The following is a 26,115-nucleotide window of genomic DNA, read 5'->3' as shown; positions in this document are numbered from 1 at the left end:
AATTATGCCACTAGAGCATGGTTTTAGAGAGGAGGGTTTGGAGGGCTTGCAGGAATAGAGGTGGAGCTGCAGCCCTATGTTGAGACAGACCAGGCATCAGATGATCTTGGGAGAGAAATTTTCACTATGCCAGGTTGAAGTGTCTGAAGGAACAGGAAGAAGGTCCATGCACTTGGGGAATAATGCATGAAAAACAAGAGCAAAATAAAAGTCAATTAGTAAACCCAGATTCTCTAACTCTAGAGGTGGCACTCTTTATAATAGCTAGGATACTTACAGTCAGAGTGTCCCCAGCTCAAGAATGGACAGCAAGAGTTCTGGGACTTAGGTCAAGGTGGTTGTCCCAAAGTATAAAATATTTGAGAACTCTGCAGTATTTTGAAAACTTCCATAAATTTTGAATTCTATTCCCAATATACAGTATTTGTCTTATTAAATTGATATTCCATTCTTCCTTAAAAATTTGTATTTCCGGGAACATGAGTCATCTTTTTTCTGAGACTCATAGAACCCCCTGGAGCACTGCTGAGCATACCTGGTATATACATAATACAGCTTATGGTAGGCACTGGGTAAATGCTAATGACATATGAGTGGACTTATCCAGTTTGTTCCTCTCCTATGAGTCTACAGGGTGTCCTCAAAAAACCTCAAATGTCTTACCAGGAGTTCCAAAGCAGTGTTAAGTATAACTATGAGTGGTTTATTTATTTATTTAAGTTCGAATTTTGACTCTAGCATTTGCTAGCATAGGTAGATCATTTGAATTCTATGTGCTTAAGTTTTCTCACCTGTAATAATTGAAAAAATAAAATATTATGGTAAATTTAAAAGAAGAGTATTGGATAGGATATTGAGTGCGAAGATGATGCACAGTGCTTAGAATAGCATAATCAATGGGATTGCTTAGAATATGCAATCAATGTTAGAAACTGTATAGGGTCATGGCAAGTCCCAACATCTTCCAATAAAAAAAAAAAGAGAGATTCTGCTTTTGAGGATATGAAGATGAGCAGTTTGATGCTGAAAACATTAAAACTCAGGCTATTCTCCATCTGACAATGATATCAGGGGGACAGTATACTACATTTGTGCTTGATCATCTCTTATAAAATTAATAAATCAATAAGTAAATGAATGACCTGTAAGTGGAATGACACATGTAAAATAGTTGAAAACATTTTTAATTGATTTTTCTTATAATTTATAGAGGGTTTGATTTTATCCTAACATAGCATCACTGTCAAAAGTGTTTCATGTCTAAGTATGTTAAAGACACCATGGGTACTAAGATATTAAAATCACTCCAAAGTTCTGTGATAAGAATATTATCATCCAGAGATATGCTGACAAACATCTCTCTGGGAAAAAAATCTCTAACGTGTAATGTCGCAGATTGCCATGGGGTCAATACCGCTCCATAACATATTTTGAACTTCCTGTGTGACATCACTGAATGCAGAGATGCAAGAAACAACAACAACAATAAAAACAAGTAATCTGGTTTGAATCTACTCCAGAAAATTGCTTTCTCCCATCAAACATTCATGGTAACCCATGTTCCCCCAATCTTTTGTTTTGCAGCATGCTGATTAGCAGTATAGAAGCCTTTTGTGGGGGCACTTACTCTGTGTTGCTTTGATCTCTTAACTTTACACTTTCTTGTAGGCAACAAGGGAAAGCTATAGTTTGTGCATGCTTTGTGGGAACAGTGTTGCAAGTTGTGAAATTGTTTTGCCATGTTTCATAAATAAGATGTATGGAGACCCTACAGTAAAAGAGAAGGCTCATTCAATCTGACCTTTGTTTTTGGAGGCCGAGAGATTCACTTTTGTCAGTTCAGTACCCAAATACAGTCAAGTCCTGAGACTTGGAATAACATAGGTAAATTAAAGTTAATAGGACATTGGCACAGGCATAAAAAATGCCATGTTGGCATGACCAGAATGAAAGGACATTCTGTTATGGAAAAGCAAATATGAACTAGAAGTTATTAATGACTTACTATAAGAAAACAAAATAACAAATTGATCATCATTTATTTTTCCCATGTTAATTATAATATAAGAGTTGGTTATTCCTATTAATGAAGTTGAATTTAAATTTTTTTTGTTTTAATTAGTTATACATGACAGTAGAATGCAATTATGCATTTTGGTAAGAAAGTATCTACTAAGTTGATTACTCACTTTTTTATCAGGTTAATTAAAAATGGTATGCAAAACTGCAAATGGTATATATTTCCTACCTTGCTATTAAAGAGTGGAAATTAATACAAGCTCTAGAAAGTGATTTAAAAATATGCAGCAAAATTTCAATATATATTCACCATGATTCAGGAAATAATTCCACAAAGATAAGTGCCAAGTGATTAAATATGTATAGTATGTGGATAATCCTTGTTTCATTGTTTATAGGAGCAAACTATTGCAAATAATCATAATGTCTACAAATGGAGTCTGGTAGTTTAGTTTTTTAAATAAAGATGTTCATGCCAGTATTCTCTGAAGCCCATTTTAAAAATTATAAAATATAGCTATATTGGTAGTGAAGTAGAATTACTCTTGTTAATTGTTTTGTGAAAAAAGCAGGTAACAAAATAGTGCTTATAAAATTCTCTCATTTACAAAAAAGAAATTTTTTTATCCATGTGCAGATATTCCTAAAGAGAGCCATTTTGAAAGATGAGAGATTTTAATATTTCCTCATCTGATCTCCTGTTTTAATTGCTTATTCTGATAAATTGTGTCATATTTGTCATTATAAAAATGCTTTCATATTTTAAAAATAATTCATTAGTTTTAAAATGTAAGCCTAGTTCTACTCAGTATTGTTCTATTGTTTTTCAATGAAGTACATTTATTAGAAACTAAAAGAAAAAGAGTTGGTTATATAATTTAACAGAATCAAAATAAGATCTGATGTTCCCACTTTACTTTAAGTCTGACCTTACCAATGACATTGTGGCTAAAGTTGCCTTTAGCAATTTGACCAATAGCGAATTTTTCTTATGTTGTTTTTTTTTCAATGATTCTATAGCTGACAACACTTCATTCCCAAACATCACTGCACTGTTTTTTATTTTTAATATCCCTTTTTTATACTTAATCAATTACAATCTAATGCTAGGTGTTAAAATATTCTCCTTTAGAGCTTTTAAATCTATTTTCTGGTCCATTCTATTTTATTCTCACAAATTCACTGACAGATGGTAATCTTTTTACCTTTATTTTCCATGCTGTTTTGAGTACTTCACTAATAACTAATTTGTTACAAATTTAGCAGCAAATTTAATAATGGAAGAAGCTCAGACTTCAGCATTTTATTTATTCATCCAAAATGTTAAATGAACCTTTAATATATGCCAAATTTTGTGTGGTTCCCTAAGAAATCTATTATCAGCTGGGGAGATGATCCCTGAATTCAAGAAGGGTATAGACCCACCAGCACTGCTACTTATTAGCTGTAAATTAGTTAATCTCTTAGAATCTCAGTTTCCTAAATGGTAAAATAAATCTCAAAAACTGGGGGGTTAAAAACAAAATCTTCCTCTAACCTCCACATCCTACCTATAAAGGTGGTAGAGAAAGAAAAGAGTTTTATAATTAAATAAACATTAAACCAGAGAGGATGAGTATGTAAACAATCTGCTTAGCAATTGCAAAGACAGAAAGAACTCTCACATTTTTATATGTCCAAGCAGATACAACCCTTCACAGATGTTCTCAAGACAAATAAGTCACTCATAGCTCATCTTAACCTAGTATTTGAAGTAACTAGTTTTATTAGCAATTGGCTTTGTTCAGAGCAAAAACAAACTTTTCATATCTTCATGACAGGAAGCAGCTTTGTGACTTGGAGCACGGTACCAGGAAGTTGGATGCTACCCTCTCACAGGAACTGAAAAATAAGTATCACCCCTAATGTTTGCATTCCAAAGAGGTGGCTTCCAGATCCTTAAGAATCACATTCCTGAGTCAGAAAGCTGATAAAGCTTATTTAGTTTTCACAAAACTGAGAAAGTACTTATAAATAAGTTTTCTAAAATAAATGCTCTAAAGAGAGGAGAATCTCCTCCTTTACTTTAAAGGGGGATAATTATGTCTTGTTTTTAGTTTTTATTTCTCCTTAATAATTGTTATAAGAATTGAGCAATGTACATATAAAAATACTTTGTAAACTCTTAAATGCTTTTACAACTGAAGTATAATTAACTAAAGTAGGCATTTTTGTTCCTTGAATTAGCAACATCCTAAATGTAGACAGGACCCCAATTAATATGGAAAGTGATGGAAAAGGAGGAAAGAGCAAGATTCTGGACACTGTAGTAGAGCACTTCACATAATGAAGACAAATGCTGTATGTAGATAGCGTGTGGACAATAATATTGTGTCAGAGTCTGTGAGCATTTGAGTGTCACTAGAGTAATGTAATATTTGTCTGATAGTCAATAGACAAAAGGAAGTAATTGTAATTTCCTAACAAACGGATGATGTGAAATAATAACATACAGGAAACTTATTCTATTAATATTTGGATGGCTTAAAGTTGTAGGTTGATTGTTGAAATTCTAAGTTCTGATATCCAATAGACAGATTTCAATCCAAGCTTCCATACTTACCAACAGGACAAACTTGGGCAAATTTCCTAATCTCTTTGCATCTCATGTTCCTCATCATTCTCTCCCTTGGTTTTCTCATCTATAAAATTGGGGTATAATAACCACTCAGTAAGGTCACTATAAGTGTTAGGATTTAGTCGGTGTCTGACATACAACAAATGTCAATTGGTTATAACTTTCGATCATTATTAATAAAAATAAGAAGATTGAGAAGCTTTGAGAGTAATTAAGTGATCTTATAAGACCTGTTAAGTGTCTTGATTTCCAGGTTCTCCATTTTTTTGTTTTTGTGTTTTTTACATTGCATAGAAAAGGAGCAAGTATGTTGAAAATTAAATCAACTGAACTTGGGCAGTAATTTGGTGAAATAGACAATATTAAGCTATTATCATCTACAGAAGAAATAACATTTTTAATAAGACCAGCTCTTCACCGATTTTCCTGGAATTTTGGAGCTCCTTTCAAGAAGTAGAGTATAATTTATTCTATATATATACTGCTGTGACCAATGAGGCATTAACAGAAATGAGCTAACAGAAGCTTGAAAAAGCAACTGTAAAGCTTTGCAAAGTGGTGCACACCTGTAATCTCACGGACGTGGGAGGCTGAGGCAGGAGAATCACAAGTTCAAAGCCAGCCTCAGCAATTTAGTAAGGCCCTAAGCAACTTAGAGAGAGACTGTCTCAAAATAAAACATAAAAAGGGCTGGGAATGAGGTTCAGTGGTAAAGAACCCCTGGATTCAATCCCTGGTACTACAAAAAAAAAAAAATCCCCCCCAAACAAACAAACAAACAAAAAAAAAACAGAACTGCACATTTACACTAGTACTCTACAAATTTGTTATTACCACAAGTAGCATATGTTTGGGATAGCCTGATATAGTTTGAGATACATGTGGAGCTGGAGCAGAGACAAATTACTTTAGTTGTCCCAAGTGACAGCTAAGCAAATTCCAGACTTGTGAGAAAGACAACCCAAGATAAGGAGAACTGATTACAAATGCATATGAAATAAAATAGAACCAAAGTAGCACCATTTTGTTCTAAACTGACTCCATTGTATGCTTGCTTAAAATGTTTTCTTTTCAGCCTCCTAACAGCTATATCTATTTTGACAGTACAGTAGGACCTTCCTGCATCCCTGACTATGGACCTGATGTAAAACAAAAATAACTGTGAAATGTTTTGATTACTATCAAAACAATTCTCTAATGTAATCAAAATATTTACCCCAACAGGGTATTTCTGACCTACATGTGCCTCAATTGTTCTTGTGGCTTTTGTGGGTTTTGCCTTTATAAACTGTACTTCCAAAATTCAAGTGCTGGGAGTTCTTTGAGGCACTAGCCTGCTTCCAGCAGATTGCCTGGCATGCTTATTAAAGGACCTTTTTATTCCTTTTAATTTGGCTTAATATGCATGGTGGTTTGTAATTTTTGTGCACTCTGCAACACATAAGTTATCAACTTTTCATTGTATTTCATTGAGATCTGTGTCTACTTGTTACTTGACAATAGCTGACAGATACATCATCAGGCAGTTATAACATCAGGCCCTCATCAGAGAAAAAAAAAAAAAAAAAGGAGAAAAAGCAATAGCTGCCTCACAAGTAGTTGTAAGGATTGAAACCAACAAAGCATACAAAGTTTCTGATACTTGAGGCATTTAGGACTGATTTCTGAGACTGCAGAATCAACTTCCAATTAACGTATAAACTTTTCACCCAGTACACAAACAATACTGGAGATACCCTATTATAATTCTTAGAGCTAGCTTTCTATATGCTTGTAATTCCAAAATGCTTTCTATATGCTTCCTTTCTTAATTTTTGCATATTGCTTTAAAGCACCCATTTTATGTGACAGATATTAAATTAATTTTTAACAAGGACCTGCTCAAGATAAGACTTTATTTCCCCCCATTGATAGAATGGCTTTATTTTCCACTTGCATAATAGACTCAAACAGTCAATTATTGGTTAAATTGCTCATTGTGCCTCTTGCCTGCAAGGCTTTTGCTGTGAGCAAGTTTCAAGCACAAAATCTGACTGCCATGGACCATTAAACAGGTATTCTCCTTTTTAAACTTTGTGATCTCAATTTCCTGGAGCTATCCAATAGAAAACAGATGCAAATTAAGAGCTCAATTCACAAAAATAATAGGTAGCATTTATACTGGCTTCCTATGGAGAGGCCTCAACAAAAGTGTGGAAGGGACACTTGTATATTCCCGCAGTGTATTCCTGCAGCTTCATAAACATCCTTCCAGTTCTCTTCAAATATTGACCTTTCTGTGCTGAATACAAGGTTAGTACAGGCCCAACAGGGCAGAACCATAACAGAAAGCTGCCTTTCTTAGAATATGCAAATGCTTTGATGTGTTTTAGTGTTTCTTTTTTAGAAGAACAGATTTATCCAATCTGACTTGTGCCTGCTAATAGTGAACTAACGGGCCAAGAAACTGATAGGTTTTTGGCCCTCTCTCCACGTAACTGGCAAAAAAATCTCTGGCATCCTAGAGAGTCATCAGGAGGAGGTTTGATTTTTATTTGCTTATATATGTGTGTTTATTTTTTGTTTTATATTTGGATGTTCACTTTAATTTTGCTTTACATGAGAAAGGGAACAACAAAAAAAAGTCCTAGTTACTCTCTATGTTGAAGCATTTTAGGGCACTCTTTAGAGAGTTGAGATCTTGCTTCACACTATTGTAATTAGTGCAAGTGTACACACAGCCTTCGATTTTCCCCGGTATTTGTAAGCAGAAAGGAAAACAAAAAATGAACCCAAAGTGTTGGTTGTACTTAAGGAACTGGAAAAGCATTTTAAAGGTTGAGCACAGCATCAACTTCCACGGAGAACTGAACTCATCTTAGATAATTATTGGGCCTAAACTTTAGTAGAGTCACATCAAGATTGTGGAGGACTTACATCAGGAAGACCTATGATACATATTTACATAACTAAGTACTCCATAAGCACTTCTTGAAATGAAGCAAAGAATTTCTCATGTGCTTGGGAGGACAATATGGATATAAATTCTTGGGTTCTTTGAAATACGCAGCTGTTTGGTCATAATAGGATGGATGATGGATGGCATGTGTGTGTGAATGTGTGTGTGTGTGTGTGTATGTGTGTGAGAGAGGGGGGGGGAGAGAGAGAGAGAGAGAGAGAGAGAGAGAGAGAGAGAGAGAGAGAGAGATATTATTTTGGCAAGACAAATCATCAATTAAAAAAAATTCTTGACTAAAAAGAAGGTGCCAATTTCCACTCCAACTCTTAGATCTCTCAGTCATCTACTGGCATCTTAAGCCAAAACAGACACATGTGTAAGTTCAAAAAGCAGATATCAATACCCCTCATTCCTTTATTTTTAATAACTCTTTTTTTCCTTTCATCTTACAGCTCTCATATTTCAGGCTCAGAATTTTGCTGATTTGGGGTATTAGCCTATGCTGAGCTGTCTTTGTATAATTTTTAGGTTATTTGTGGTAAATTTTGATAGCTGCTCTAGTTAGAGATGAAGGTTAGCTCTTATTTTCAACATCACTATTAGAATATCAGATCATAATAAAAGCAAGTGTCATAACAAATTCAGCTACACTTCAAGACATTTCCTAAAATAACAGCTCAAAATACTATTCTGTACATTTAAAGATATCCCAGTTCTTTGTTCTTCAATTGCTGTGGACATAGCCTGATTATATTTCACTAAAGAGCAGGCAGCAATGTAGAGGCAGGATTCAGTTAGCCATATACTCAGCTTCAAGCAAGCAGAAACCGCTAGCATCACAGCTGGATATGGGACCATTTGAGATCTAGCCTCACTCCAAGTAATATCCTCCATAGCGAGAAGTTGGAATTCTCTTTATGCTGTGGTGAAGAGCACCTCCAAAGCATCCTAGACAATGCATGAATCCTGAATGATACTGACATTTTACCATTAAGATTTATTAATCAGCCAAACCTCTGATACAAATGTAATTGACTCATGACAATCACCTCTGAAGGAAGGCTTTTTTGTTCTGAATTTCTATGAACTATGAACTATAAATTCCTGAATCAACTATCTTTGGATTACTAATTCACACACATACACACACACACACACACACACACACACATGCATGTACCTACAACACACATGTCACTTGCAAATTCATAAACCAAATTGCATACAGTTGAATTATATAATTGTTATACCATATAATAATTTTCAAAACCCCTTCTTTTGGACCTCTCAGCTTATATATCTTAGCTATCACACAGTTTCAAACCTGCCTGTTTTGGTTAATGAATTTTTAAGTTCAAGCTGGGACCTGTTATATTTTATAGTTTCATACCAGCAGTGTTAGTAATAATCTTAATTACCATTGATGCTGTTATCAATGTTCTTGTTTTAGTCTACATATTATATATAATATTCAAAGAAATCATTGAGATGCATAAAATGAAGAAAGCATTTCATGGACCCGTAGAATGAATTCATATGTGAATTAGCTGCTTATAGACAGCAGACTCTGATAGTAATTGGTGTGAGTGAGATCTTCCATGAGCACAGATTGCTTACCACATGTTGGTTGTAAAAACAGTACCTGAATATTGGATGTCTTCTGTAGTGCTATTTCCATTCATAAAAGGCAATGAATGTAGACTTACATGTGTACACATGTAAACTATACTTTATATGTGTGCTGATCCCACAGAAGGGAAATCTGGCATATAATCCACAATCTTAGAAATCTAAGCTTTATCTCTTAGAAGTCGTGAAACCTCAGTTGAAATATCAACAAAATGGGAAGATGAACAAAAAGTTATGAGGATAAAATAATGTAGTGCACCAAAAATATTTAGCATAGTACTTGACACATAGCAAATGTTAGCAATATCAATATCAGATCCAAGGATGAAATCAGAAAATCTACCAAGTACCCGCCCTGAAGCATTAAGCCTGATGAAAAAAAAAAAAACCTATGCTGTAAGGCATATTTGGATCAATCAAAATTTCTTAATATTTCAGTCAACAGTTGCTTTCATTTTTATCAGGAGCAACAAAGAAGTTGTGCAATTAATGTCAGCTCACTGTGAAGGAAAGGGGAAATGTCATGGTCCAAGATGATCCTGATGAGGAATGAATTCAACACCATCTGACCCCAGTTAAACACAACCTCCAGCTCAGACTGCCATGTCACCATGAACCAAAGCTTAATTTCTCTTCTTAGTCAGGTCCTGTCAACTGATTGTGGAAGGCAATGAGAATCCAGGATGCCTGATGGGACCAGTGTGTAGCACTCCATGTGTGTGCAGTGTCCACAGGGCACTGAGCACAAACCAAACCGAAGGCTGTGCCACACAGATGCTCTATAGTCCCTACAGCCATGGGGTGGCTTTCTTTGGTAGCACTTGCCCATCATAGGGATTTAATAAGTTTGTTAGAGACTGGAGAAGCTGTGAAAGTCACTTATAAAAATGACTATAATAAGGCAAGTATGTGTTTGCTTTTCCTTGTATATCGCAGGCATTGGGATAAACACTCTGTTAATCCCTAAAATTAAAGTAAGAAATTGTACTATTATTTCCCTCATTTTTACAGATGAAAACAATGAGACTTAAGAAATGATCTGCTCTAAGCCAAACAGTGCAATGAGATATGGATTCAGATTGTTGACCTTCAGGCTGCAGTAGCTCTTTCTCGCAAGCCTTCCTAACCATTAAGTCACAAACCAACGCCACACACAAATCATGAAAACAATTTATTTTAGCCCTGAACAAATGTGTAGTGAGGTCAAAGCTGCTCTACCCTTCAAGGTCAAAGGATGACTTTGGCCCCATGTAGTTCAGACAATCCTTCACCACCTGGAAAATCAATGAAAGGCTTTGTGTTCCTGCCTCCTTTTTAAATTTCTTGTCCCCAGTCTCTCTCCATCGGCTCCTCCCAGTCTAATTCCAATCATTTCAGTTTCTGAATGAGACTTTCAGTCCTGCTGGGACTCTGCCCTGTCCTTTCACTGGCCAGCACACACTGTTCACCCTTTTTTCTCCTTGGTGTCCAAGTGATCTGGCTAGTATTCTCTCTGTACCCACAAAGCCAGTGTCCTGACAGAAGGACTCGTGATTGTCTCTGATAATCAGTCCTTGGTGTTTGTCCCTGACATTGGAGATCTACATTTTTCATTTCTCTCAGGATTTTTCATCTTTTTAAAATAGCTCCTTGATGAAGGACACGAGAGCCAAAAGTGGTGCCTGCGAAGCTAGAGGAATTCCTGAATTTAAAAGTCAGAATAAAAGTCAGTTTATGGATCCACAGGGTTTGGCATCAGTTTGTTTTTTAGCATCTGAGTCCTGGCTGTACGATCCCTGGCATGCATCTGTCATGGTCCATGCTAAAGATTTCACAGCCAGAGACTGTGGGGAGTAACATTTGAGGCTTATTCACATTTTTTAAGATAACTATTCATTGTTTACTTTGTGTGCCTATCATCTTAGGAGCTACAAAGTTTTGTTAAGGTAGCACCTGCTGACCAAAGATCGTTTTTTTTAAAAGTCAAAAAGCAACTAAGATAAAAAAGACAAGATAAAGCAGTAATTTATCTTGGAAGCCAGATCCTCACTGCATGTTTGTGTGTTTGAACATTTATACATAGGGATAACTTAACGTTTCGTGAGGGAAAATGAGCAACACAGTTAAAATTCAAAGGTATCTGTTAATGTGAACTTTTAAATTTTAACATACTGATTGATTTATCAATCATATAGGAAATTCTCCTAAAAGGGCTATTTATTAGTACAGAATTATTTTAGGATTTTCAAAGGGTTTTCACCTTTCTGCATTCTTCCCACTCCATGGCTAACAGCAAAGGGCTTATCATACCTAGTTCTCTTCTTTACAAATGAGGAGGAAAGGGAACAGGGACCTTGAGTGATTTAGAACACTGAACCTTTAAAAATCTTCATCTTCTAACGTCAACGACATTCTCCATCTCTCTCTTTCTCTCTCTGTGGTCTCCACTGTGTCATTAGGCTTTAGAACTTGAGCCTCAAAAATCTCATCTTTGTTAGGAAAAAAATCACTTGCCAATAAGTCTTTCATTGTGGAAAATCAGTCTCTCTATAGTTAGAAATTTATTTTGTCCATCCTTCTCTCCTCCTCTCCCTTGTAAGTTTTTGTTCACAATTGCAATCATTTTTCTTTTTAAGAGGTTACAAGGCTTCGGGAGCCAGGGGGAGGAGAAGGTGAGAAGGATCCTGCTGGGTCTTGGCCTGCTTCCAGCCCCAAGGAGGATATCGTTTTCAGTGTCATGTTCCAATTTCCCTGGAAAGCTCTCACCTTTTTTCCCACACCCCAGCTCTGCCTAATCTCACAGACCTGAGTATGAATTGGCTCTGTTTTTCTCTGCCCTTTCAAAAAATCTAGGTTCTCTTCTCAGGTAGACCATTAAAGTTTCACATAGTTTCTAATTGTGTCACTGATACCAACCCTCACACCCCTGCTCTCTGAATGAGAGATGGTCTGGATGCTTTCTTGAATGACAATCCTTATTTTCTGGACTCCTTACCTTTAAAGTACACAGAGGCACACACTGGTGTTGACTATAAATGCTATATTTCCATTAGGTTTGCCTAATAGGATGAATTGTATTCTCATTACTTTAAGCCAAATCCTCATCACCTTGCTTCTGATATTATGGCAACTGCCTCCTAAGTGGTCCCCCAGCCTCTTTTTTTTTTTATAAAGAGTGTTTTGCTTCTTAACAATGGCAAATAGAATGTTCTTTCTGAAATGCAAATATTCTCATGCAGTTCTGTTTCTGACCATTCAGAATCTCCCTCAAGTTTTTATGATTAGAGTCCACGTGCTGTAGAATCATCTCTCAAGCCTTTTACCACGTGGTCTCTTCAGTCTCCCTACATGCTTGGGAGTTTTTCTATGTTATCTTACTGCTCAGGATGCTTTTGCCTCTGTCTGGCCAGTGTCTCTTTATTCTGTAGGCCTTAGCAGATTCTGTCCACAAAAACACCATGGATCTGAGAGAAGAAATCATTTTCTGGAAACATGGAATGGAACCACCATTAGATCCAGTTATCCCACTCCTCAGATTATACCCAAAGGATTTAAAATCAGCATACTACAGTGACACAGCCACATCAATATTTATAGTAGCTCAATTCACAATAGTTAAGTTATGGAACCAACCAAGTCTTTCCATCAACGTGATCAGAGATTGGTTTACTGCTAGATCAAGCAGTTTACCACCAAACTCTAAGGCAGAAAGTCCATTTCCTATTACTGACTCCCTAAACCACTGTCGGATTCTCTATTTTAATCACGTATTTCAAAGTTATGTATTTACCGAGTCCCTCCTAGGTACTGGCACTGCTCTGGGTGCTAAGAGCACAACAGTGAAAGAAACAGGCAGAGGCCTTTTCTCTTGAAATTCCTGTTGTACCTGGAGAGGAAAAAACAAAATCAAGAGATAACTGGTGTGTGTCAAATTCTTGTAAGGGTTCTTCTATAAAATGAAATAAAGAGGTTAAACAAGCAAGAATATAGAATGTTAAGTAGAATGATCAGTGATGCCTTCCCACAAGGAGGTATTATAGCAGAGATTTAAGGAAGTAAGAGAGTGAACACCTGAATTTTTGGAGAAAGAACAGGCAGAGAGGAAATAGAGAGGTCAAAGAGCCTGGGACATGTTCCTTCTTAGTATAGTCAGGAAGCAGCCAGGCTTCTCTGTGTTTGGAGCATGGTGACCAGGGACAAGTGGCAAACAATTGAGTCAGAGAATCGGAAGGTCCAGACCATGCAGCGCTTACAGCTCGTGTCAAGGTGTTTGATTTTTGCAGAGTTAGAGGGGAACCAATTGGGGAATTTTGAAAAGATTTGTGGCATGATCTGATTGCTTTTTAAAATGATCTTTTTTTTTATTCTTCTATGGTGCAGATACTGTTGTGAAAGAGCGGAAGGTAGAAGTGAAGAGATCATTGGGGAACCACTGGTAATGACCTCGGCTAGGATGGTAGCAGGCAAAGAAGAGAGAAACAGTTCTAGATAGGTGGGTTTCCTAGCATGGAATCTTTGCTGATGACCTGGCTATGAGCTGTGCTAGAAAAACAATTGACGATGACTCAAGGATTCCAGTCCACTTACTGAGAAGAGGAAGACTCTGAGAAGGAACGGATGTACAGTTAGTGTTGGGGCTCAGAAAATGATGCCCTAAAATACATTTTTGGACTTTGTAAGCTGAGAGCAGCTGGAGAACAGCCAATATAGGGAAAGACTTTCTCTGAAGTTCCCTTGTCCACTGAAAGACCAGATGAGCTCAAGCGGAATGCAGTTGCCTAAAATCTTCTTACTGAAATTTCATTAACCAAGGAAGATTAAATTTGTATCTCAGAGGAGAAGACCATACTGAGAGCCTGGAAAACTTTGTCCTAGCCCATTTTCTGTTAAGTAGGTTTGTTCATTTCCCCTAAAAATCATTTACAATCATTTACTTATCTTTTACAAGTGCCTACAGCCCCCTACTTCCCTTTCCCCTATGAAAAGGGTATTTAAACCTCGACCACTTGACTCTTCTTCAAGTTTAATATTTTATTTGACTACTGCATTTAATAAATTTGCAGATTTTTTAAAAAATCATCAGTTTGTTTCAGCAGACTCAATTAAAAAACCACCAGAGTTTGAACTTCCCAACAGTGGGTAGAGAAGGATCCAAAGATTAGAGTTAGATGTTGAAACATATAGATATAAATATTGATACAGCTAAATATGTATAAATACAATATAGATTTAGACATAGATGGTAGACAAATATACATAGATGAGTGGAAACCTTGAGTCAGCACTAAGATAAATAAGTCTGGAAAATAAGTGAACTCAAAGTTTGAGATTAGGTCTTCTAAATATGGGTGGGTTCACAGGCATGAGATTGGAAGGAGCCACTGAGGGCATGAGTGAGACCTATAAGGAGCATGAGTAAGGCCCATAAGGGGCATGACTATAGGTTTAGAGTCTAGGAGAGAAACACCCAGGGGAGACCAAGGAAGTGGAATTAATGGAATAAGAGCAAAGCCGAGAGAAAATGTTGTCCTGAAAACCAAGTGAAAAAGTAGTTTCAAAGAAGAGTTATAAATTGTTTCAAATTCTAATAAATTGAATAACATGGAAACTAGAATCTGGTTATTGATTATCTCCATAAGCACATTTCAGCAGGGGGGACAAATGTGATAGCAGTAAGATCATAAATGGCTAGAGAATAAGTTGACATGTAAAATAAGACTGCTGGGATAAGTGACCTTCAATTGCTTTACAAATATGATTTCCATGATTGAAAATATCATATCCATGTCGTATGCCCCAGTATTTACATGTGTTGCCAATTCAGAGTGAGTTTAACCCTATGCCCTAAGAAATAAATTGCCCTGAAGGCCTTTGATTTTTTCCTTTGATGATTCTGATGGCCCTTTAGGTTTCAGAGCTTGAGGTTCACTTTGAGCTGCATCAGTTATCACAAGTGTAGAACTGCTCAAGTGTCAGGTTAAGAGAATTCCAGGAGACAAAGAGGTTCTTGTTTTTATAGGCATCTTGTCTTTTGCTTCAACTTTCCCTCTGTTCTGTGTATCCTATTACTGACCAGCCCATCCATCCATCCATCCATCCATCCATCTATCCATCCATCCATCTTTCACTTATTCATCAAGCTTTGGAGATATCAAGATCTAAACATACTCTTTTACTTGGAGACGTATCTTAGAAAAGCTCTCCAGACTCACAGAAGTATCTGCCAAACCAAATTGCAATAAGCTGGCCCTGAAGGAAAACAGAGCAAAAGTTATAAAAAGAGGTGAAAAATATGAGGAAAAGTTTAAACATTATGGCCAGAATAGTTTCTTAATCATAATTCCAAAGTCAATTTGGGAAGGGATGTGCAAAGCATCATAATAAAAGAGAAGATATGGAGAAAGTTAGCTGTGGTGTGCAGTCTGAGTAAGGAAAATCCATTTAGGATGAAGTCCTTCTAGGAGGCACTGGATGCTGAATTTCATGTTATTAAGTGACATAGTGAATGTTTATGGGACAGATGCAGAATTGATAGTTTGAAAGTAGTTTAGAGTACCAGAATAAAACCTGATAGAAGTCATTACTGACTTGATATGAGTAGGTCATAGAGGAATAAGTATTCTGTTTTTCCTCATCTCTTTTTGTCTTCCCTCTCTTATATTATTCTTCTTTATCTTATAGAGTCCAAAGAAAAATATGATAAAATCTATGTTGATGAAGTTCAGAATAAATCACTTCTTCTACGTGACTGCATGACCAATGTAATTCTGCAACCTGTACATTCAGAAAAATGAGAAATTTTATCCCATCTGATTCAATTGTAAATGTCAAGATCATTGTACTGCCATGTGTAACTAATTAAAACAAATAAAAAAAGAAAGTCTCACTGAAAAAAAAAACACTTCTTCTTAAAAGCACATGATTGAATTTAATAGAAATCAATTTATCCCTTTAACTTTTCTTTTTAAACTTATATACCTGTTTCTCCCAAAGGACACACATATTTTCTAGAAGTGACATTTTTGACATTTTCTCAGTGGGCAGCAGACCCTGTCTTCTATGACTTTTTAAGTATAATGGTCAGTACAGCAACATGGATAAGCACAATGAATACAAGAGAAACAGCAAACTAGAAAAATTGTTTACAATTTTGTACTCCTGTGCTACTTGAGCAGGACAAGGGAAGTGATGATTTGGGCTTATGTGCAGAGGTTCAGAATTAAAACCAGTGAAGCAGAATGAAGTCAGTCTATCAGATGGATAGGTGCATGGCTACTACAGGAATAAACATTCCCTGCCAGAGAAAGAGGATCTTGATGCTCACACCTGCCTCTCCAGAAGACACTTAAGACAGTGGGAGCATTGGAGCAGAGGAGCCTAATAGCAATAGATAATGCTTGATGCGGGGAACAGAGAGCGAGACAGCTTCAGGTTCTCAAGAAAAATAAGTTACTGTAATCAATGGAACTGAGAAGGCTCATTAGGTGGGACAAGGATCTACCTGAGGGAATTCTCTGCCACAGCCTTAAGACTTTTACGCTGCTCAGGCAGATTCGAAGTCTTGAAATTGATTTTTCTTTCCAAAATAGGTTAGGCTTTCCCTCCTTCCTTGAGACAGAATTTCTAGTATCCATGATAAAGAGAAAGAAACAAATGTATGAAAGATGATATATCATGAGCTCTGTAATGTTTTGAACAATCAATAAAAAAAAAGAGAGAGAAAGAAAGAAGAAAGATGTATTCATCCCAGGACTTGTCTCTGAATTAAAAGGGAAATAGCTGGGTTTTGCTGATGGGTCCTAAGACTAATTAATTATCAAAGTCTAGGACCTCTAGAACTCTTCCACTTTTCTCATGGGCCAGAATCCAAGAGTGTGGATATACTGACCAAAGAACTAACGTATGGATCATTTTAGAAAGGAAGTGACACCTGTTACGCTCCAGAGAACATGGTGTGGTATTATTCAGGCTTAAAACGTCTTTCTTCACTCTGGCATTATCCTGCAAGTACAAAGTGCTATTCTAGAGCTCAGAATTATGGAATAAAATTTCTGAAATAATTTACCTTCATCTATCTACTCCAATCTCTGCTTATCTTGCAGTTTGTTGAGAACATTAAGTAATACCCATATAATTATGGTTAAACTCTTCCTTGTAATACAACGATTATTAATTTATTTCCATTTTGACTTTTAAGTTTCTTAAGAGACAATTATCACTGAATCTTACCACCTGGCATATTTTTAATATCAAATAAATACATCTTAAAATGAAATGCAAAAAAATATTTGCTGTTATGATTACTCCTCTCATGTATTGGATTTTGTTTTCCTGCACTCTGGTGTCTTTGATAGTTTCTAGAACCTGCTGAACTATAATATTTTATCCACAACAAGCCAGACTGAACCCCTGCCAATATTATACTCTAGAGCTTATGCTGTCCAATATGGAACCCGCTAGCCACGCTTACCTCCAGAACCCTTGAAATATGTCTAGTGCTACTGAGAAACCAGATTTTCAATTTTCTGAATATGAATGTTAGTACTGGCACTAAATTCAGCTATTGGAAAATATTAAGTATGTTTAGAACAAAATGGATATGTAAATCAACTCTTCTTTTTATTAAATTAAAATATAAATAAGTATTTCTGAATAAAATTTGTGATTTATGAAGAAGTTGAGATATGTTATGTTTATAGACTTAAAATGTGATTTCATTTAAAAATGATAAAGGTTGGGATATATTGGCTAAAATAAAACTTACTACTAGAGTTAATTTTATCTGTTTCTGTTTGTGTGGTTTTTTTTTTTTTTTCATTTTTAAATCTGGCTGCCAGAAAATTAAACATCGTCTATGTATCTTGTGAGATTCCTCGTTGATGGTTGGTTGAGCTGCACTTTAGATCAATACCCTGAATTTTAAACTCGAGACCATTTGAGATAATAATGATGTCAATGATGATAACTCTGACAATATCTTAATCATACACTTATATAGCATTTTAGAGTTTTCAAAGCACTTTTACATACAGTACCATAGCAAACTCTACAAATCATTATCATACACTACAAAGTTCACTGAAGCTCAGAGAAGTGACTTACCCAAAGTTATAGTGCCCATCACTGGCAAGGCTGATGTTGCAACCCACATATGTTGGCCCCAAAGAGCTTTCTTCTACCTTTTATACTTTCCATTCCCTTTTGATATATTTGAAATCATGCCATCTTAATTATAATAAATTATTAATTATAATTGGGCATATTTATAAAAAGTCTGTTGTGTCATGTAAAATAGTGACCACTGGTAAGGATTAGTAACTAGCTCTTTGTTAGGCCATTTTTCTAATAAATTTTTTTCCCATAAAACTGCAGGAACATTCAGATCCTGACACTGGAATTTTTAATAATTTTTATAAGTGAAGTTTTCCAGTGAATCTTTCACTTAGGTACTGTTAGATTATCTAAATGGCAGAAACCCACAATTCCCTTTACCTATGCACAGAATTGCATGGCCATCCGTGTGTCTGCCTACCACTGAAGGATTATTTGTATGGCAGAATTTAGTCTGAGAATTGTATTTGTGGTTATCAATGTGTGGAACTTTTTTTAGAAGGGCTAACAGAAAGGAAATTCTTCTTGGGAGCTGTTCTACATCATCTCTAGGAATAATTCAATGGCCATATTCTGTAGCAGTCATCTCATAAACCAGTAAGAATGAAAAAGGAAAAGAATTGCTATAAAGTAGGGCAACAGATGATCATAGCAGACTCCTTTAATTTATGTGCAATACCTCCCATGCACTGGAAGCTTTCATCATCTCATTTAATTTAAACATAAAATAGCCTTTTGAGAGGGAGATTATTACCATTCTATAACCAGAGGCCAGAAGAGGCAAGTGGTAAGATGGATTCAATCCTGAGCTTATTGCTATGGCATGATCTCTTTATTTTTCCTTCTTTCCACAAAATGACAACTGTGGTTCTTTGGAATAAGCATTAGCATTTGAATCAGAATTAGATCCATGTTACAGACATCATACTTACAATTATATAATACTCAAGATTCAAAAGTATTCATAGTACTCAATCAAGATTTAAATTACAGGCATAATATTCAGTGCCTATCCAACCTCATTTTACATTTTTTTCATTCACTCAACAAGTGATTGCTTATTGCCAAACCCTAAATGCTTGGATGTTGAGAAGATTAATGAACTGCATCTCTGAGTGTACTTTTATAGCATTAAAAAAAGAACAATTGCTTAAAAGTGCTAATCTCTATTTGTTTATTGGTAATGACATAATGCTCTGTGTGGAGAAAGACTGATATCCATTCCTGACTACAAAGATTAAAGGAATAGCCTCCTTCATCAGCTAGAATGATCCAAGCCAGAAGCCACAGTGTAACTGAAGAAGCTCCTCGTTCCTCAATTCCTTACCATGTTTATGGCCTTTACTCTCGTGTCTGACCACTTTGCTATTTCCCAATTGCTGCTGGTTTGTTGAGTTTCTTGCTCTATTTTGAATAGGCCATTGTGATGATTTGTTAACCTGGCCATTGGCCTCAACCTGAACTGCTCTCCACACTGCTGCTGCAGTCAGAACCCATGAAGAGTCTTTGAAAATGATGATCTTCCTCCCTCATTACTTCCCACCCTACCTGCTCAACCCCCAACCCCTGAAGTCCAGATATATTCCACTACTCAGTTTCCCAAACAAACCACACTGAGGACTCTATGTGTCTGGTTATGTTTCTGCATTTACCCAAAATCACTTTCTCTGTTTAATGAGCTCTTACTAATCTTTCAGAAGTTATTTCAACAGCTACCTCTTTCAGGTTGTATTTTCAAATCTCTAACACAGATTAATTTGACCAACTCCTTCATCTCTCTTTGCTATCCTTTATTAAACATAATATATGATGTTACTGTAATACTACCAATACTAACTTCACTTTTTTTTTTATTTACACAAGAGTGTTATTCTACTAAATTCTCTGGGCTACAAAGCCATAGTCTATTCATCCCCAGTGCCTGGCACATAGAAGGCATTCCATATATGTTTACTAGGAAAAAAAAGTGAATTAACAATTATCTTGTCCTTGCTTAAAACCTTTCCCTGAATGCCCACTGTACACAAAATAAAGTCTGAGCTCATCTTAAGGCTATACCAGGATGATCCTCAGAAAGTTCTTGCATATTGTAGAGTCTCATTTCTTGCTAAGTCCATACATTTATTCATGATCCCATTATACTAAAATAAAATTAATGTCCCAAACAGGCCTCAGAGTTTCAGGCTCTTAGACCTTGACTCATCCAAGTTCACAGTTGAACTATTTCAGGGTCTGGTCAGTCACTCATGCCGTCATGTACTGAAGGCCAGATGAGAAAGGGCTGGTGGGAGCTCTTTGTTACCTACAGATCTAAAGAGAGTGGGTGTGCTGAAATGTAGGCCAAGCTTTAAAAGCAAGATCTAAAATGTTCCTGGACCATTTTTTACACCCTGAGCTGTGCCAGTTCTGTTCCTCTCCAGCTGAAGTCCTCAAAAGCTTCCCTGCCCTCCACTCTTACACACTCCTTAGCTCCCGTGTCTTTTTGTGTGGATGCACAAGTCTGCCAGTCCTGTAGCTGCATCTTAAAGTCCTGGCTGGAATCTTAGGTGGTAAGTGTGACCCACCATGATGGCCTCGTCTTGACCATCCAGTCTTCTTAACCACCTGTAGAAGCAGTGAGGAGTGGCCACTTGTTCCCATGAGATGTGTGAGCACTTTCTCAGACATTTTCTCACTTCATTCCCCATGCAATGAGAAGGTGTGTTTTCCAAGAGAAAAGACTGTGAGTGAGCTTTCTGCAACTCCCCTGCAGTTAGTAAGTTCACTTGACATTCCCCACTCAACGTAGGCTGGAGCTGGCACACGAGTATGCCAGCGTTTCCCTTGCCGCTAGCATGTAATTAAATGCTTTGTGAAGCATTTGGGGACATTCGGTTACGTGAAAAACATAACAGAGATGAAGTTTGTCTTGCCTTTGTTCCTTAAGGCAGCTTGTTACCTACATCCATTCAGTAATTCTTTTCTCTGGTACCTTTTGGTCCCTGAGAAGCCGGAGTTGGACATTTGGAGAGGAAGATTTTTTTTTCTAAGTTTTTCTAAGTGGGAAATCACTAATAACTAAGTGCAGTGGACACCCTTTTAATTTCATGAGTAGAGTAAAGGCTCTTCATTCTTCTGCCTCTTGTTTCTGCTCTCTAATGTTACCTGGTAGAGGTCAGTAATAGTTTCAAGTCAACCTAATTTCTAGTTACATTTCCCAAACTGCCTTTCACAACCTTTCTTTGCCCACCTCTTTCTCTGAGTCCATTATGGCAAACTCAGAGGCTATGTAAGAAGCTTCATTTTGGTTATGTGGATGGTTGGGGAATGGTACTGTGAAGTCAATAAGCTTAGTGTCCTGTGGCCCTGGATTAGCTCTTGGTTGAGAGCAAGTAGCTTTTGAGTCACAGTATTCTCGGTTCCCTAACTCCAACACCATGTTGATGCTTTTATTTTCAGACAAGCAAGTTCCTTGGTCTCTCTGCCTATTCTCTTTGCCTAAAAAGACAATGATTATCCCCAAACCTGAACTACCACAAAACCTGTGAAGCTCATTTTTCTCTCCTTCCTGTCTCCTTAATTTCTTGTCAAAGTCTGTGAGAAATATGGCATCACCCTCACAACAACAAACCCACTGGATCCTATCAGTTGCCTGCCACCTACACTGCCTCCCAGGTCAGATGTGATATTCCTTCTGCCTGCTTGATCTCCAGGCACAGCAATTGACATCTGCCCAACCAGGCCAGGGTTTGCATGCTGACTAGACTCAGCAGAGCCAAGCCCTGTCTCCTTTAATATCAGTTTCTTCCCTCTCCTCGCTGTCCTTGCTGCCAAAGCCTAAGTATGCACCTGGGGAGGCCAGTCTGGTTACGGAAGGTCTCAGTATAATTATTTACTTTTTCCTATAAGAAGCATATCCCCTTTTATATGCTATTTTTACCTTTGATATTAAAAATGCTAGATGAATGTTCTTCAGATTTGAAGACATGGACATATTTATAACAATATTTTTTTAAAAAAATTCCTACCCTTCATTTATTATCTTATTACTTATTTTGTTGAAAAGAATATTGTAAGCACCTCTCTCTTTCTACACACACACACACACACACACACACAGTCACATATTGAAAATGTATAATGTTTATTTGTATATAACAAATATAATATTCATCACATTTATAATATAATTGCTAGAATCCTCATTTTTAAAATTCATAGTGAAAGGCAGAAGAACATAAACACTTTAGTATGAATATATATCAATAATTTTCCACACAATTTTAATTATTTCCCCAATTAAATGACCACAATATCAAAAGCCTAGCTACCCTGTAGCATTTATGAAATAATGTTCAGCCAATCATGTTTCAGGAATTCACAGAAAAGGAAGAAAAGGGACTAGTTTTTGCTTTGCCACAGAAGGCACAGTCAAAATTTGTAGCAATACTTAATTATACCCTTTGCATCAACTCAGCCTAGATTATATAATGAGAATGATGCTACCAACAGATAATTTCATCTAAAAATAATATTCTCCTATTCTACTTCCTCAGGGGTACAATAGGTACATGCTTATACAGGAGGGCAAAGATGATTCTTCCATTTTGCAGTAATCATATGCCCACTGCATTCTGAAAAATCAGTTTGGAAGTTTTCAAAGGACACTTTGGGTTCAGTTGTTACACTTCATAGTACATTATCTATCATTTGATTCAGCAAGAAGATGGCACTGTTCCACAAATACACTGGAAATAGAGTTAATGAGGGCAGGTGTTCAAAGCCATTATTTAGTAGCATGCATCCTGGTAAAAGTTCTCTCTCTCTCTCTCTCTCTCTCTCTCTCTCTCTCTCTCTCTGTCAATGTATGTATACTTTTGTTGAAGTTTGATTTATTATTTTTAGCCTATATTATTAGAGATGCTGTGAAGCTATGTGACACATAACTTCTCTGAATCTCGGCTTTTTTGTTTATAACAAGGAAATAATAATGCCCACTTATACACATGGCTATTTGAATATTGAATGAGGTAATGTACATGAAACAACTAACAAGAGTGTCACAGTGGCCATTCTATAAATTTTCTTTACTTTCCCAATCGATTACACGGGGAATCTTGACAGTAGACCTCTCTAAAATTAATTCTGTGTACAAGAACAAGTCTGAGACTGGACATACAGCTGTATTGACTTAGTCATATAGATTAATCCTCCAGCCTGAATCTGTTTAAAATAATCCTGGCTGCTTTTAAACTACCTGATATGTAATACCATAATGATAATGACAATGGCCTCCATTTATCAGCAATTGTTCATTGTCTCCACATGTAAAACCTTTTTTTTTCTTTTGAGAATTTTCTCCCTTCATTTTTCAAAGGAAAAGCCTTAGGAACTTTTGAGTTAGAAGACATTTCCAAAGGTCCTCAGCAAGCAAGTGCCAGAGCTAGAGTCTTAGCAGCCCGTAGCCTCCCACACATGTGCATTTCCATTACCCCTCAGGGCAGCTCTTCTGTTTTCTCCTTTTGCTACCTTAGCCTATCAGACAGGACCTATATTATGCTCATGTTATCATCTTTACTGCATGATATAGTTGGAGGCATAGATCAGATTCTAAATCATTTCAAAAAGAAAGGACAAGTCAGCCCAACTATCACATAATCCATTTCATCTTAATAAATACCTCCCAATAGATCTATAAATTCTTGTTACAGCACTGTAATCTTAAATAATAAAAATTATTACAGTTGTAGCTCACCTAAAATCATTTCTGGATTTTCCCCCAGAGAACTTGTAATATCCTAGGGGATTATGGCAAGACTCTGTATAGTGAGTTAATAGTTTTACAAGGTGTTTGGGTTGTGCATTTAAATTCTGCTTCTGGTGGTCAGAAAAGTATTCAGGGGGAAGTATTATCTGTTTAACTTGAACTTTGACTGAGAAGCAGAATCTCACTGGGTGAGAATAGGAAAAATGGCCCCTTTTTTTTTAGCAGAAAGAGATATATTAGCAAATTTGAAAGTGTAATTTGTATGCACAAAGCTAGTACTTAGAGATAATTTAGGCTGAATCAGGGACCTTCTAAAAGTGACTTCTTGAAGTGACTTAAGCTTGCTTCATTGAAATCCAAAGTAACCACAGAAGATGAACATTTGTAATTCATCTTCAAGAGTCAGAAGTCATGGCCTAGTTTTATCAAAAAATTTACCTTTATCTGTGCCCTTACTAGCCATGACAGGGAAAAGTGAGCTATTATCCTTGACTTGTATAGAACTAGCCGGGTGTAAATTAAATGGAAGGTGCAGTAAAAGATGAACCCAAGGAGAAGGAAAGAAGGAGATCAAAGAAATTCTTGAAGTGTTAATTGCAATCACTGAAAAAGAGGTATTATGAAGCTGAAAGTAAGATGATCTGCTATAAATAGCATGTGAATGCAGAATATCAGAAGGTCAGCAGAGGGGGCTTTAAGAGGTGAAAATTACATAGAAATTTAGACTAAGAAATAAGACTACATGATAAGTTCAGAGAAATATGAGATAAGTTGAATCCAGAATTCAGAGAGAATTTTTTACTTTGTGGGTTAAATGGAAAGAGTATGGGGAAAAAAAAAAACCAGCTCTCTGCAGAAGTAATTAAAGAATAAAACTACCCCCAAAACAAAGCAGGGAAAGAACAAAGTTTACAGGAATGAATTGGTAAAACCAGGATATGATCTTAGGAAGGCAGGGCATATAAAAGAAAACATATTAACTCTGGTTTAAGGTATGCTGATATCAGCATAGTGTCTGTAGCTCTTACTGACTGTGAAATGCATAGCAAGTCACTATACCTCCCTCGGCCTGTTTCCACTTCTGCACAATTGCTGCAACTATACCTGAGAAGGCAGTGTAGGAATGCTGGTTCCAGAGTCAGACTGTCTGTGTTCAAATTCTAGCTCTACAGTTTACCATCTATGAAACTTGGGTGGAACTATTAACATTCTTGCCTCATTTTCTTCATGTGCACAATCTAAATGATTACCTATGTTGCCACACCACTCATAAAAATCATTTCCAGAGTGTGAAATTCTAAAATACCAATATAGGATCAGACCATTATGATTTCAAGATGTGGTAGGATTTTTCTCAACAAAATCAGAAATTTTAAATTTCAAAGAAAAAGATTAATAAATTTGATGACAGTAAAATTAATCACAAAAGATGCAGTAAAGAGCATCTTTTAAAGAGTAAAAGAAATACCACATCTGAGAGAAAATACCATCTTATTTTACAAAACAGAACTATTGATATTTATAACAATGTCAAGAAAAAAACCTATAAATCAATAAGATGAAAGACAATCAGTCTGATAAGGCAATAAGAAACAAAGGGAGTTATTAAAAACACATTCAAGATAGTAGGTTCTTTGGGGGTTTCTTTGCTTATTTGTTTGTTTTGCAGAGCTGGGGATTGAACCAATGGCCTCACCCATACCAGGGAAGCACTCTACCACTGCCATATGCTCCCAGCCTGAGATGATGGTTTTCTGAGTGAGAGTAGGAGAGCAGGAAGATGCATATTCTATTTCTTAAGTGAGTGGTAGATACTTCAGTGTTTGTTTTATTATTCACATCTTGTGCTTTTATTTTTGTAAAGAATGTGCATTTCTCAGTATGGTTTTTTTAAATGGAGGTTGTAAGAAGTGCCTACTTCATAAGATTGCTATGAGGATAAACTAATTACTTAGCATGGTGCCTGAAACATATTCCATACCTAATAAGTGTTATCAATTATTATTATTATTATTATTATTACATTGAAACATTAGAAGCATCATAAGCGCTTGAGATAACTATTGTTTTTAGGCT

The sequence above is a fragment of the Callospermophilus lateralis genome, chromosome 7, assembly GCF_048772815.1.
Source record: "Callospermophilus lateralis isolate mCalLat2 chromosome 7, mCalLat2.hap1, whole genome shotgun sequence".
Lineage (NCBI taxonomy): Eukaryota > Metazoa > Chordata > Mammalia > Rodentia > Sciuridae > Callospermophilus > Callospermophilus lateralis.
This window is presented reverse-complemented; position numbering follows the sequence as displayed.